The sequence below is a fragment of the Eubalaena glacialis genome, chromosome 7 (genome assembly GCF_028564815.1).
Source record: "Eubalaena glacialis isolate mEubGla1 chromosome 7, mEubGla1.1.hap2.+ XY, whole genome shotgun sequence".
Classification (NCBI taxonomy): Eukaryota; Metazoa; Chordata; class Mammalia; order Artiodactyla; family Balaenidae; genus Eubalaena; species Eubalaena glacialis.
The window spans coordinates 40,522,144-40,537,456 of record NC_083722.1 but is presented as its reverse complement, the minus strand read 5'-3'; positions in this window follow the sequence as shown (position 1 = coordinate 40,537,456).

Here is a 15,313-nt window from a genome sequence, read left to right as displayed (position 1 = left end):
CAGGGGTGCTGTGAGTCACCCTATTCTTTTTTTTTTTTTTTTTTTTGGCTGTGCCACTCGGCATGCAGGATCTTAGTTCCCCAGGGATCGAACCCGTGCCCCCTGCCACTGGACCTGGAGTCCTAACCACTGGACCGCCAGGGAATTTCCTGGGTCACCCTGTTCTTGCCAGAGACAGCCAATGGCATGGATGTGGTTGAGCTACTTTGTCTGGTCAGGCCTCAGTTTCCTCAAGTCCTTCCAGAGGTGGTTAGATGAGAGCAGGTCTGGTGCAGAGATGACCCAATTAGGAACCAGAGGGCAGGTGGGAACTTGCCTCTTGCCTCCAGACACCGCCATCTGACTGGGGAATCAGATAAAGGGAAAGGAATGAGAGAAAAACTTGGGTCTGAAGGCTCCAGGTAGATTTCCTGGTATTCTCTGCCTTTGAGTCTGGAGAGTAGGGAGACCACCCATAAGAGTCTTCTATTAGACCTGAGGGCAGAGGAAGGAGGCACCTCCCCAGGCAGGGCCTCCCTCACCTTACAAGGAAGTAGGGATCAAGTAGTAGGTTTTAGACCCAGGCCCCCTTGGCTGACCACACACCCAACCGTTGTTCCCATCCTCAGGACTTCCAACCACATATCTAGAGGGTCTAATGGTCCTTGGAGCAGGCCTAGTGATTGTATTAGCTAGGCCAGTGTGTGGAAAGGCACAGGGTCTTTACTCCTAGGACAGAACACCATTCCAAGGTAGGCAGGGCAGCTGGGATGACCTCAGTTTACAATGAGTAAGCTGAGGCCCTGAGTGGTGTAATGACTTCCCAAGGCCCTTGGTGTGATCACCAAGGGTAAGGCAGAATGGGATGATGGGCGGGCCCCTCTTCCTTGGACAGCTCTGTTCTGGCAGCTACTCTGGGACTACATTTGAGGCCTGGTTTGTTCCTGTGATGAGATGAACTGTTATAAGTTAAATCCATATAACGTAAACCCTAAAATAACAGAGTTATTTTATATAAGTCAACAAAAGAGAGAAAATAGAATTTAAAATTCTCAAGTAGTCCAAAAGAAGGGAGAAAAAGAGGAAAAGGGTAACAAAGAACAGATGAGACAACCAGAAAACAAATAAGATGATAAACTGAAACCTAAATATATCAATAATCACATTAAAGGTAAATGGTCTAAACAACCCAATTAAGGGACTTCCCTGGCGGTCCGGTGATTAAGACTCCATCCTTTCACTGCAGGGGGCATGGGTTTGATCCCTGGTCGGGGAACTAAGATCCCGTATGCTGCACAGCATGGCCAAAAAAATATTAATAATAATAAAATAATCAACCCAATTAAAAGGCAGAGATTATCAGAATGGATAAAAAAGTAAGACACAATTACATGCTGCCCACAAGAAATGTACTCTGAATATAAAGACTCCACTAGGGTAAAAGCAAAAAGATGGAAAAAGATACACCATGTTTATGCTTGTCAAAAGAAAGCTGGGAAGGCTATAATAAAATCAGACAAAGTTGATTTCAGAGCAGAGAATATTACCAGAGATGAAAAAAAGTTCAGTTCATAATGACAAAGGGGTTGATTAATTGAGGACATAACAATTCTAAATGTTCATGTGCCCAATAAGACAGCTTCAAAATATATGACACAAAAATGGATAGAACTCCAAGAAAAAACAATCACAGTTTTGGTCAGAGATTTCAATACTACCCTCTGAATAGTAGATAAAACAAGCAAATAATCAGCCAGGATATAGTAAACTAGAACAACACTATCAACCAACTTGACCTTTATAGAATCCTCCACCTAACACTAGCAGAATACATATACTTAAGTGTACACAGAATATTTATCAAGACAGATCATATTATGGGCCATAAAACAAGTCTCAATAAATTAAAAAGGATTCAAGTCATAACGAAGTATGTGTTTTGATCACAGCGGAATTATATTAGAAATCAATAACAAAAAGATCCTTGGGAAATTCCCAGATATTTGGAAAATGAATAACACACCTCTGGATCAATTAGGAATTATTTTGAACTGAATGAAAATGCAAATGCAATGTATCAGAATTTGTGGGACATCTCTGTTAGAGAAATTTATAGCACTAAATATCTATTTAAAAAAAGAAAGATATGTCAACGACCTCAGCTTCCACCTGAAACCAAAGTATACAGAAGAAAATAACAAAGATCAATGCAGAAATCCATGTAATAGAAAACAGAAAATCAATGAAACCATAAGCTGCTTCTTGAGAAGATCAACAAAATTGATAAACCTCTAGCCAGATTGATCAGGAAAAAAGAGAGAAAATACAAATCACCAATATTAGGAATGAAAGAGGTAAGATCACAACAGTTTCTACAGATAATAAAAGAATAATAAGGGAATATTAGGAACAACTTTTTGCCAATAAATTCAATAACTTAGTTGAAGTGGAGAATAGATGGAAAGACACAAATTACCAAAGCTCACCTAAGAAATAGATAAATGTATAGGAATCTAGGTTACATTTATACCATCTTAGCTTCAATAGCATACATTAATTCCTCCTATTCAATTCTATGTCCCCCTTGAAGTTGGTATTGTTACAAATACATCTTTATATATTGCATGCGTATTAACATAGATTTATAATTATTGTTTTATGCATCTGTCTTTTAAACCATGTAAGAATCAGAAAAGAGTTACATACCCAGAATACAATAATACTGGCTTTTATATTTACCTTGTACTTACCTTTATCAGTGAACTTTTATCTAGTGCCTTTTTGTTTCAGTCTGAATGACTCCCTGTAGCATTTCTTGTAGGGCAGGTCTACTAGCAACAAATGCTGTTAGTTTTTGTTAATCTGGGAAAGTCTGAACTTCTCCTTAATTGTGAAGGATAATTTTTCTGGATATAGAATTACTGGTTGACAGGTTTTTGTTTGTGTTTTCCTGTCAGTTCTTTAAATATATCATTCTACTGGTTTCTAGCCTTCATGGTTTCTGATGATAAATCAACTGTTAATCTTAGGATGTTAATTGTAATCTCCATGGTAACCACTACAAAAACAGTAGGAAATATATAGAAAAGGAAATGAAGAGGAAATCAAAATGGTACATACTAGGAGAAAAATCAAACACAAAAGAAGTCAGTACTGGAAGGATTAAGGAACGAAAAAGATATCACACACAGAAAACAGTACTATGGCAGAAGTAAGTCCTTCAATATCAGTAATCACTTTAAATGTAAATGGATTAAACTCACCAATTAAAAGACAGAGATTGGTGATAGGTACACAATATATGAATGTATTTAATGCCACTGATTTGTATATTTCAAAATGATTAAATGGTAAATTTTATGTATATTCTATCACTCACAAAAAAAGGCAGAATGGATTTTAAAATGATCTAACAGGATTTGAATAAAAATTTCTCCAGAGACGACATGCAAATGGCCAAATAAGTACATGAAAAGATGCTCAACATCACTAATCATTAGGGAAATGCGAATCAAACTACAATGAGATACCACTTCATATCCATTAGGATGGCTATTATTTAAAACAAAACAAAACAGAAAATAACAAATGTTGGTGAGGATGTACAGAAAAAGGAACTCTTGTGTACTGCTGGTGGGAATAAAATGGTGCAGCCACTACAGAAAACAGTATGGTGGTTCCTCAAAAAATTGAAAATAGAATTACCATATGATCCAGCAATTATACTTTTGGGTATATACCACAAAGAATGGAAAGCAGGGATTCAGACAGATATCTGTATACTCAAGTACATAGCATCATTCTCCACAATAGTCAAAATGTGGAAGCAACCCAAGTTCCCATCGACAGGTAAGTGGATAAACAAAATATGGTACATATGTACAATGGAATATTGACACACCTACAACATGGATGAACCTTGAAGACATTATGCTAAGTGAAATAAACCAGTCACGAAAGAACAAATAAGGTATGATTTCACTTATATGAGGTACCTAGAGTAGTCAAATTCATATAGCTAAAAAGTAGAATGAAAAAAAAAAAAGAAAAGTAGAATGGTAGTTGCCAGGGGCTGGGGCGGGGGGGCTGGGTGGGAGGGAATAAAGAGCTATTGTTTAATGGATATGGGGTTTCAGTTTGAGAAGATGAAAAAATTTTTGGAGATGGATGGTAGTAATGCTTGCATAACAGTGTATTTAATGCCACTGAACTGTATACTTAGAAACAGTTTAAAATGTTAAAAAAAAAGAGAGAGAGAGAGAGAGATCCAATCCAAGTATATGCTGCTGGCAAGAGACTCACTTTAGACCCAAAGACACAAATAAGTTGAAAGTGAAAGGATGGAAAAGATATTCTATGTAAAGAATAACCAACAGAAACCTAGGGTGGCTATATTAATATTGGACAAAATAGATTTTAAGTCAAAAACTGTTACAAGAGACAAAGGAGGACATTTTATATTGATAAAAAGGGAAAATCATGAAGAAGTTATAACAATTATATATGCACCAAACAACACAGTCCCAAGATATATGAAGCAAATATTGACAAAACTGAAGGGAGAAATTGACAGTTCTACACTAATAGTTGGAGACTTCAATACCTTACTTTCAATAATGGAAAGAATATCCTATACAGAAGATCAATAAGGAAATAGAGTACTTGAAAAACACTATAAACCAACTAGACCTAAAAGACATAAAGAACACTCGTCCCAAAGAATATACATTGTTCTCAAGTACACGTGGAGCATTCTCCAGGACAGATCATATGTTAGGCCACAAAACAAATTTTAATACATTTTAAAACCTCCTAACAAAGAAAAGACCAGGACCAGATGGCTTCACTGATGAATTGTACCAAAAATCTAAAGGAGAATTAATACCAATCCTTCTCAAATTTTTCCAAAAAATTGAAAGAAAAGGAACACTTCCTAACTCATTCTAACTCAGCATTGCCCTCAAACCAAAGCCAGACAAACACATAAAAGGAAACTACAGATCAATATCTCTTATTAATATAAATGTAAGGTAATAAAAGAACTCTCAATAAATTAAAAAGGATTAAAATCATACAAAGCATCTTCCCTGACCACAATGGAATGAATCTAGAAATCAGTAACAGAAGGAAAACTGGAAAATTAGCAAATATGCAGAAAGTAAACAACACACTCTTAAAAAACAGTGGGTTAAAGAAGACCACTAGGGAAATTAGAAAATACTTTGAGACATACCAAAAACTTATGGGATATAGTAAAAGCAGTACTCAGTGGGAAATTTATAGTTGTAAATGCCTACATTAATAGAAGATCTCAGATAAACAACCTAACTTTAAACCTTAAGGAACTAGAGGGACTTCCCTGGTGGTCCAGTGGTAAATAATCCACCTTCCAGTGCAGGGGACAAGGGTTCGATCCCTGGTCAGGGAACTAAGATCCCACATGCCACTGGGCAACTAAGCCTGTGTGCCACAACTACTGACCTCACGTGCCTCAATGAGAGAGCCCACGTGTGGCAAACTACAGAGCCCATGCACCCTGGAGCCTGCACGCTGCAACTAGAGAGAGAGCCCACATGCCACAATTAGAGAGAAGCCCACACGCCACAACAAAAAGATCCCACATGCCTCAACAAAGATCCTGCGTGCTGCAACTAAAACCTGATGCAGCCAAAAAAATAAAGAAAAAAAAATAGTTCAGTAGCTTTAAAAAAAAAAAAAAAAAAAACCCTAAGGAACTAGAAAAAGAAGAGCAAACTAAAGGAAGGAAGGAAATAATATAGAGCACAAATAAATTAAATGGGGGGGAACAATAGAGAGAATCAACAAAATCAAAAGTTGGTTCTTTGAAAAGCTAGCAAAACTTTAGTTAGACTGACTAAAAAAAATGGAAGATGAAAATAACTAAAACCAGAAATGAAAACAGAAATTAAAAGGATTATAAGCGAACACTGTGAACTATTATATGCAAACAAGATAATCTGGATGAATCAACGAATTCCTAAAGACATACAAATTATTAAAACTTATTCAAGAGGAAATAGAAATTCTCAACAGACCTGTAATAAGCAAGAAGATTGCATCAGGAATCAATAACCTCCCAACAAAGAAAAGTCAGGACTAGATGTCTTCACTGGCCAATTCTACCAAACATTTAAAGAAGAATTAACATCAATCCAATTCATCAATCCTAACATCAACTCTACCAAAAATTAGAGGAGGGGAACACTTTCTAACACATTCCTTGAGGCCAACATTATCCTGATACCAAAGCCAGAGAAAGATTCCATAAGAAAACTATAGATCAATATTCCTTATAAATATAGACAAAAATCTTCAATAATATACTAGCAGACCAAATCCAATAGCACATTAAAAAGGATTATACACGATGACCAAATGGGATTTACCCTAGGAATGGAAGGGGTGTTTCAACTATAGGAAAATCAATGTCATACAGCCCATTAATAGGACAAAGGAAAACAACCACATAATCAACTCAATAGATGCAGGAAAGCATCTGACAAAAATTCAACATCCTTTCATGATAAAAACACAGCTGAGGGCTTCCCTGGTGGCACAGTGGTTAAGAATCCGTGCTCCCAGACTTCAGGACATTGGTCCACCAGAGACCTGCCGGCTCCACGTAATATCGGCAAAAGCCGATCGTAAAATGGCAAAAGCTCTCCCAGAGATTTCCATCTCAACACTAAGACCCAGCTCCACTCAACGACCAGCAAGCTACACTGCTGGAGACCCTATGCCAAACAACTAGCAAGAGAGGAACACAACCCCACACATTAGCAGAGAGGCTGTCTAAAATCATAATAAGGTCACAAACACCCCAAAACACACTACTGGACGTGGTCCTGCCCACCAGAAAGACAAGATCCAGCCTCATCCACCAGAACACGCACCAGTCCCCTCCACCAGGAAGCCTACACAACCCACTGAACCAACCTTAGCCACTAGAGGCAGACACCAAAAATAAAGGGAACTGCGAGCCTGAAGCCTGCGAAAAGGAGACCCCAAACACAGTAAGTTAAGCAAAATGAGAAGACAGAGAAACACACAGCAGATGAAGGAGCAAGGTAAAAACCCACCAGACCAAACAAATGAAGAGGAAATAGGTAGTCTACCTGAAAAAGAATTCAGAGTAATGATAGTAAAGATTATCCAAAATCTTGGAAATAGAATGGAGAAAATACAAGAAATGTTTAACAAGGACCTAGAAGAACTAAAGCGCAAACAAACAATGATGAACAACACAATAAATGAAATTAAAAATTCTCTAGAAGGAATCAATAGCAGAATAACTGAGGCAGAAGAACAGATAAGTGACCTGGAAGAGAAAATAGTAGAAATAACTGCCAAAGAGCAGAATAAATAAAAAAGAATGAAAAGAATTGAGGACAGTCTCAGAGACCTCTGGGACAACATTAAACGCACCAACATCCGAATTATAGGGGTCCCAGAAGAAGAAGAGAAAAAGAAAGGGACTGAGACAATATTTGAAGAGATTACAGTTGAAAACTTCCCTAATATGGGAAAGGAAATAATCAAGTCCAGGAAGCGCAGAGAGTCCCATACAGGATAAATCCAAGGAGAAACACGCCAAGACACATATTAATCAAACTATCAAAAATTAAATATAAAGAAAACATATTAAAAGCAAGGGAAAAACAACAAATAACATACAAGGGAATCCCTATAAGGCTAACAGCTGATCTTTCAGCAGAAACTCTGCAAGACAGAAGGGTGTGGCAGGACATATTTAAAGTGATGAAAGGGAAAAACCTACAACCAAGATTACTCTACCCAGCAAGGATCTCATTCAGATTCGATGGAGAAATTAAAAACTTTACAGACAAGCAGAAGGTAAGAGAATTCAGCACCACCAAATCAGCTTTACAACAAGTGCTAAAGGAACTTCTCTAGGCAGGAAACACAAGAGAAGGAAAAGACCTACAATAACAAACCCAAAACAATTAAGAAAATGGTAAAAGGAACATACATATCGATAACTACCTTAAATGTAAATGGATTAAATGCTCCAACCAAAAGACACAGACTGGCTGAATGGATACAAAAACAAGACCCATATATATGCTGTCTACAAGAGACCCACTTCAGACCTAGGGACACGTACAGACTGAAAGTGAGGGGATGGAAAAAGATATTCCATGCAAATGGAAATCAAAAGAAAGCTGGAGTAGCAATTCTCATATCAGACAAGATAGACTTTAAAATAAAGACTATTACAAGAGACAAAGAAGGACACTACATAATGATCAAGGGATCAATCCAAGAAGAAGGTATAACAACTGTAAATATTTATGCACCCAACATAGGAGCACCTCAATACATAAGGCAAATGCTAACAGCCAGAAAAGGGGAAATCGACAGTAACACAATCATAGTAGGGAACTTTAACACCCCACTTTCACCAATGGACAGATCATTCAAAATAAAAATAAATAAGGAAACACAAGCTTTAAATGACACATTAAACAAGATGGACTTAATTGATATTTATAGGACATTCCATCCAAAAACAACAGAATACACTTTCTTCTCAAGTGCTCATGGAACATTCTCCAGGATAAATCATACCTTGGGTCACAAATCAAGCCTTGGTAAACTTAAGAAAACTGAAATCATATCAAGTATCTTTTCTGACCACAACGCTATGAGACTAGATATCAATTACAGGAAAAAATCTGTAAATAATACAAACACATGGAGGCTAAACAATACACTACTAAATAACCAAGAGATCACTGAAGAAATCAAAGAGGAAATCAAAAAATACCTAGAAACAAATGACAATGAAAACATGATGACCCAAAACCTATGGGATGCAGCAAAAGCAGTTCTAAGAGGGAAATTTATAGCAATACAATCCTACCTCAAGAAACAAGAAACATCTCAAATAAATAACCTAACCTTACACCTAAAGCAATTAGAGAAAGAAGAACAAAAAAACCCCAAAGTTAGCAGAAGGAAAGAAATCATAAAGATCAGAGCAGAAATAAATGAAAAAGAAATGAAGGAAACAATAGCAAAGATCAATAAAACTAAAAGCTGGTTCTTTGAGAAGATAAACAAAATTGATAAACCATTAGCCAGGCTCATCAAGAAAAAAAGGGAGAAGACTCAAATCAATATAATTAGAAATGAAAAAGGAGAAGTAACAACTGACACTGCAGAAATACAAAGGATCATGAGAGATTACTACAAGCAACTCTATGCCAATAAAATGGACAACCTGGAAGAAATGGACAAATTCTTAGAAAAGCACAACCTGCCAAGACTGAACCAGGAAGAAATAGAAAATATGAACAGACCAGTCATAAGCACTGAAATTGAAACTGTGATTAAAAATCTTCCAACAAACAAAAGCCCAGGACCAGATGGCTTCACAGGTGAATTCTATCAAACATTTAGAGAAGAGCTAACACCCATCCTTCTCAAACTCTTCCAAAATATAGCAGAGGGAGGAACACTCCCAAACTCATTCTACGAGGCCACCATCACCCTGATACCAAAACCAGACAAAGATGTCACAAAGAAAGAAAACTACAGGCCAATATCACTGATGAACATAGATGCAAAAATCCTCAACAAAATACTAACAAACAGAATCCAACAGCACATTAAAAGGATCATACACCATGATCAAGTGGGGTTTATGCCAGGAATGCAAGGATTCTTCAATATATGCAAATCAATCAATGATAAACCATATTAACAAACTGAAGGAGAAAAACCACATGATCATCTCAATAGATGCAGAAAAAGCTTTCAACAAAATTCAACACCCATTTATGATAAAAACCCTCCAGAAAGTAGGCATAGAGGGAACTTACCTCAACATGATAAAGGCCATATATGACAAACCCACAGTCAACATCGTTCCCAATGGTGAAAAACTGAAACCATTACCTCTAAGATCAGGAACAAGACAAGGTTGTCCACTCTCACCACTATTATTCAACATAGTTTTGGAAGTTTTAGCCACAGCACTCAGAGAAGAAAAAGAAATAAAAGGAATCCAAATCGGAAAAGAAGAAGTAAAGCTGTCACTGTTTGCACATGACATGATACTATACATAGAGAATCCTAAAGATGCTACCAGAAAACTACTAGAGCTAATCAATGAATTTGGTAAAGTAGCAGAATACAAAATTAATGCACAGAAATCTCTTGGATTCCTATACATTAATGATGAAAAATCTGAAAGAGAAATTAAGGAAACACTCCCATTTACCACTGCAACAAAAAGAATAAAATACCTAGGAATAAACCTACCTAAGGAGACAAAAGACCTGTATGCAGAAAACTATAAGACACTGATGAAAGAAATGAAAGATGATACAAACAGATGGAAAGATATACCATGTTCTTGGATTGGAAGAATCAACATTGTGAAAATGACTATACTACCCAAAGCAATCTACAGATTCAATGCAATCCCTATCAAACTACCAATGGCATTTTTCACAGATCTAGAACAAAGAATTTCACAATTTGTATGGAAACACAAAAGACCCCGAATAGCCAAAGCAATCTTGAGAAAGAAAAACGGAGCTGGAGGAATCAGGCTCCCGGACTTCAGACTATACCACAATGCTACAGTAATCAAGACAGTATGGTACTGGCACAAAAACAGAAATATAGATCAATGGAACAGGATAGAAAGCCCAGATAAACCCACGCACATATGGTCACCTTATTTTTGATAAAGGAGGCAAGAATATACAGTGGAGAAAAGACAGCCCCTTCAATAAGTGGTGCTGGGAAAACTGGACAGCTACATCTAAAAGTATGAAATTAGAACACTCCCTAACACCATACACAAAAGTAAACTCAAAATGGATTAAAGGGGCTTCCCTGGTGGCGCAGTGGTTGAGAGTCTGCCTGCCAATGCAGGGGACGCGGGTTCGCGCCCTGGTCTGGGAGGATCCCATATGCCACGGAGCAACTGGGCCCGTGAGCCACAACTACTGAGCCTGCGCGACTGGAGCCTGCGCGACTGGAGCCTGTGCTCCGCAACAAGAGAGGCCACGATAGTGAGAGGCCCGCGCACCGCGATGAAGAGTGGCCCCGCTTGCCGCAACTAGAGAAAGCCCTCGCACAGAAACGAAGACCCAACACAGCCAAAAATAAGTAAATAAATAAAAAATGCTGGCTTAAAAAAAAAAAAAAAGGATTAAAGACCTAAATGTAAGGCCAAACACTCTTAAACTCTTAGAGGAAAACATAGGCAGAACATTCTATGACATAAATCACAGCAAGATCCTTTCTGACCCACCTCCTAGAGAAATGGAAATAAAAACAAAAATAAACAAATGGGACCTAATGAAACTTAAAATCTTTTGCACAGCAAAGGAAAACATAAACCAGATGAAAAGACAACCCCCAGAATGGGAGAAAATATTTGCAAATGAAGCAACAGACAAAGGATTAATCTCCAAAATTTACAAGCAGCTCATGCAGCTCAATATCAAAAAAACAAACAACCCAATCCAAAAATGGGCAGAAGACCCAAATAGATATTTCTCTAAAGAAGATATACAGATTGCCAACAAACAAATGAAAGAATGCTCAACATCACTAATCATTAGAGAAATGCAAATCAAAACTACGATGAGGTATCACCTCCCACCAGTCAGTATGGCCATCATCAAAAAATCTGCAAACAATAAATTCCGGAGAGGGTGTGGAGAAAGGGGAACCCTCTTGCACTGTTGGTGGGAATGTAAATTGATACAGCGACTATGGAGAACAGTACGGAGGTTCCTTATAAAACTAAAAATAGAACTACCATACGACCCAGCAATCCCACTACTGGGCATATACCCTGAGAAAACCATAATTCAAAAAGGTCATGTACCACAATGTTCATTGCAGCTCTATTTACAATAGCCAGGACATGGAAGCAACGTAAGTGTCCATCGGCAGATGAATGGATAAAGAAGATGTGGCACATATATACAATGGAATATTACTAAGCCATAAAAAGAAACAAAATTGAGTTATTTGTAGTGAGGTGGATGGACCTAGAGTGAAGAGTGAAGTAAGTCAGAAAGAGAAAAACAAATACCATATGCTAACACATATATATGGAATGTAAAAAAAAAAAAAAGAAAAAGGTTCTGAAGAACCTAGGGGCAGGACAGGAATAAAGACGTAGACGTAGAGAATGGACTTGAGGACACAGGGAGTGGGAAGGGTAAGCTGGGACAAAGTGAGAGAGTGGCATGGACATATATACACTACCAAATGTAAAACCGATAGCTAGTGGGAAGCAGCCGCATAGCACAGGGAGATCAGCTCGGTGCTTTGTGACCACCTAGAGGGGTGGGATATGGAGGGGAGAGGGAGGGAGACGCAAGAGGGAAGAGATATGGGAACATATGTATATGTATAGTTGATTCACTTTGTTATAAAGCAGAAACTAACACACCATTGTAAAGCAATTATACTCCAATAAAGATGTTAAAAAAAAAAAGAAGATAAAGTAAAGACACCTTCAAACATTCAAAAAACAAACAAAAATACAGTATTAGGAAATCAAGCATGGGAGATACATATTGATAGAAACTTGCAGTAAATGACATTTTCATGATAAAAAAAAAAGAATGAAGATAAAGACATCTTCAAACATTCAAAAAACAAACAAACAAACAAAAATACACTATTAGGAAATCAAGCATGGGAGGTATATATTGGTAGAAACTTGCATTAAATGACATTTTCATGATAAAAAAAAAAAAAAAGAATCCGTGCTCCCAGTGCAGGGAACATGGTTTAGATCCCTGGTTGGGGAACTAAGATCCCACATGCCACGTGGCGTGGCCAAAAACAAAAGAAAACAAAAAACCAAAACCAAAACCAAAAACACAGCAAACTAAGAATAGGATAGCCTTTTTAGGAAATGGTACTGGAACAACTGGTTATCTATATGCAAAAATTATCACCTTGAATCCATACCTTGCAATATATACAAATTCTAATGTATGATTCTATTATATGAAACTCTAGAAAATGCAGACTAAACTATAGTGACAGAAAGCAGATTAGTGTTTACTTGAAGAAGGATGTGTGAGGGTCAGGTGAGAGGGGACACAAAGAGGCACAAAGGAACTTTTGGGGGTGAGGGATAGGTCTATTACCTTGGTTATGATAGTTTCATTTGAAAACATATGTCAAGATGTATTAAATTGTACACTTTAAATGTGTGCAGCTTATGTTAATTGTAGCTCAATACAGTTTTTTAAAATTAATTTATTTTTATTAATTTATTTTTGGCTGAATTGGGTCTTCGTTGCTGCACGTGGGCTTTCTCTAGTTGCGGTGAGCCGGGGGCTACTCTTCGTTGCGGTGTGCAGGCTTCTCGTTGCAGTGGCTTTTCTTGTTGCGTATCACAGGCTCTAGGCGCGCGGGCTTCAGTAGCTGTGACACGTGGTCTCAGTAGTTGTGGCTCACAGACTCTAGAGCACAGGCTCAGTAGTTGTGGCGCACGGGCTTAGTTGCTCTGCGGCATGTGAGATTTTCCTGGACCAGGGCTCAAACCCGTGTCCCCTGCATTGGCAGGCAGATGCTTAACCACTGCACCACCAGGGAAGCCCCTCAATACAGTTTTAAAAAATATGATGAGTAAAGAATGACTCAATAAATATGGATCAATGCATATTTATTTTATAAATGAGTTAATGGAGTTAATGACAGGTGAGTCAATGGGCCAATGCCCAGGGATTGGGAAGGGGGAGACATACAAAGAAAAAGGAACCAAAACTGTAGCAGAATCTTGTTGGCCACCATCACACTGCCCAGGCTCAACCTTGCCAGGCTGGCCCAAAGTGCCCTGACCCCACTACTGGCTATTCTTGTGGCTTCAACTAAGTCACTCAACACCTTGGAACCTGAGTCCCTGACTCCAAAATGTAACTAATAATGCCCACCTCATAAATAAGATTATTGTTGATTGAAAGAAATTACATTTATGGGGGATTCCCTGGAGATCCAGTGGTTAGGACTCCGCGCTTTCACTGCCAAGGGCTGGGTTCAATCCCTGTTCGGGGAACTAAGATCCCGCAAGCTGCGTGTGGCGTGGCCAAAAAAAAAAAAAAAAGAATTTATGGGCTTAAACATTAGGTAAATAATAACATGCTCCATAAACGTAAGGGATTACAAAACAATCTGATTGTTTTTGATTGCAAAAACAAATTACTACCAAGAGTTGGAAAATATACAAAGTCACAAAGAAGAAAATTAAATTACTCATAATCTCACTTTCAGAGGGTATTTTCTTCCTGGCTCTTTCTTACATTGGCTCACTTATTTTTGTGTAGTTACCTGGTTTTCTGCATACATCCCATTTTCCCACCTCCATACCTTTACTTCCGCTGTTCTTCCGCACCTTCCAGAAGCCCATTGGCCTCTTTCCGGAGGGCGGAGCAGAGGGCTGCTCTGGAAGGAGTGGAAAACGAGCTTCTGAGACACTGCCTAGTGGAGCCGGCCCTCACCCCATTCCGGGATAAAGATCAGTGGGGTTGAGGCAGAGAGGGACCCCACAGTTCCTGCACCTGCCATTGTGACATCACTGGCAGCCTGAGGAGTGGAGGTTTGGGACTCCCTCCACTTTGGGGTCCCTACTGGCCAGCCCCTGACAGCACCAGAGGCCTGACTTCAAGGTATTTGCTTCCCCGCAGCTTTCCTTCACCTTCTAAATCTTACCCACACCCAATCTACTTTCCCTTGTCCTTTAGTCTCCTCCAGGCTCCAGCTCCATCGACAGTGAGCTGGGGATCAAAGTACCTGCCTCTCAGGGTAGATGTGAAGGTCAGTGTCCTGGCCCTTAGCCATTAGCCTTGTACAGGCAGTAAGTGTTCAAGGAATTGTCTGAACTGATGGGAGAGTACTTGGTAAACTGGAAAGCACAGTCAAATATTAGCTGTTATAATCGGTCCACTCAATTTCCTCAGATCAAGTTCCTTCCAAGTAAAACAAATTCCCCTCGACTCCACCCCCCAAACTGCAAATCCCCATAACCACCCCTCCCTTCTCCAGTCTCAATCCTAACTTGGCTTTCCTTGCCTGTCTCAGACACAGGCTGTGCTGAAAGTGACCAGCCTTCCATTTAGCTCCTGCCCTCCACCTGGGAAAGTTCACAGGATCCTGGGCTGAGAGATAAGGGGAGTAGCAGGAACTGTGGGTTTCCTCCCCGCTTTCCCTCTAACTCCCAAGTTCAAGGCAAGAAGAGGAAGCTGGGGAAGGGGTCTCAGAGGACAGGCTTCAATAGGGTGTTTGTTCTGATTTGTTGGTGGGCACC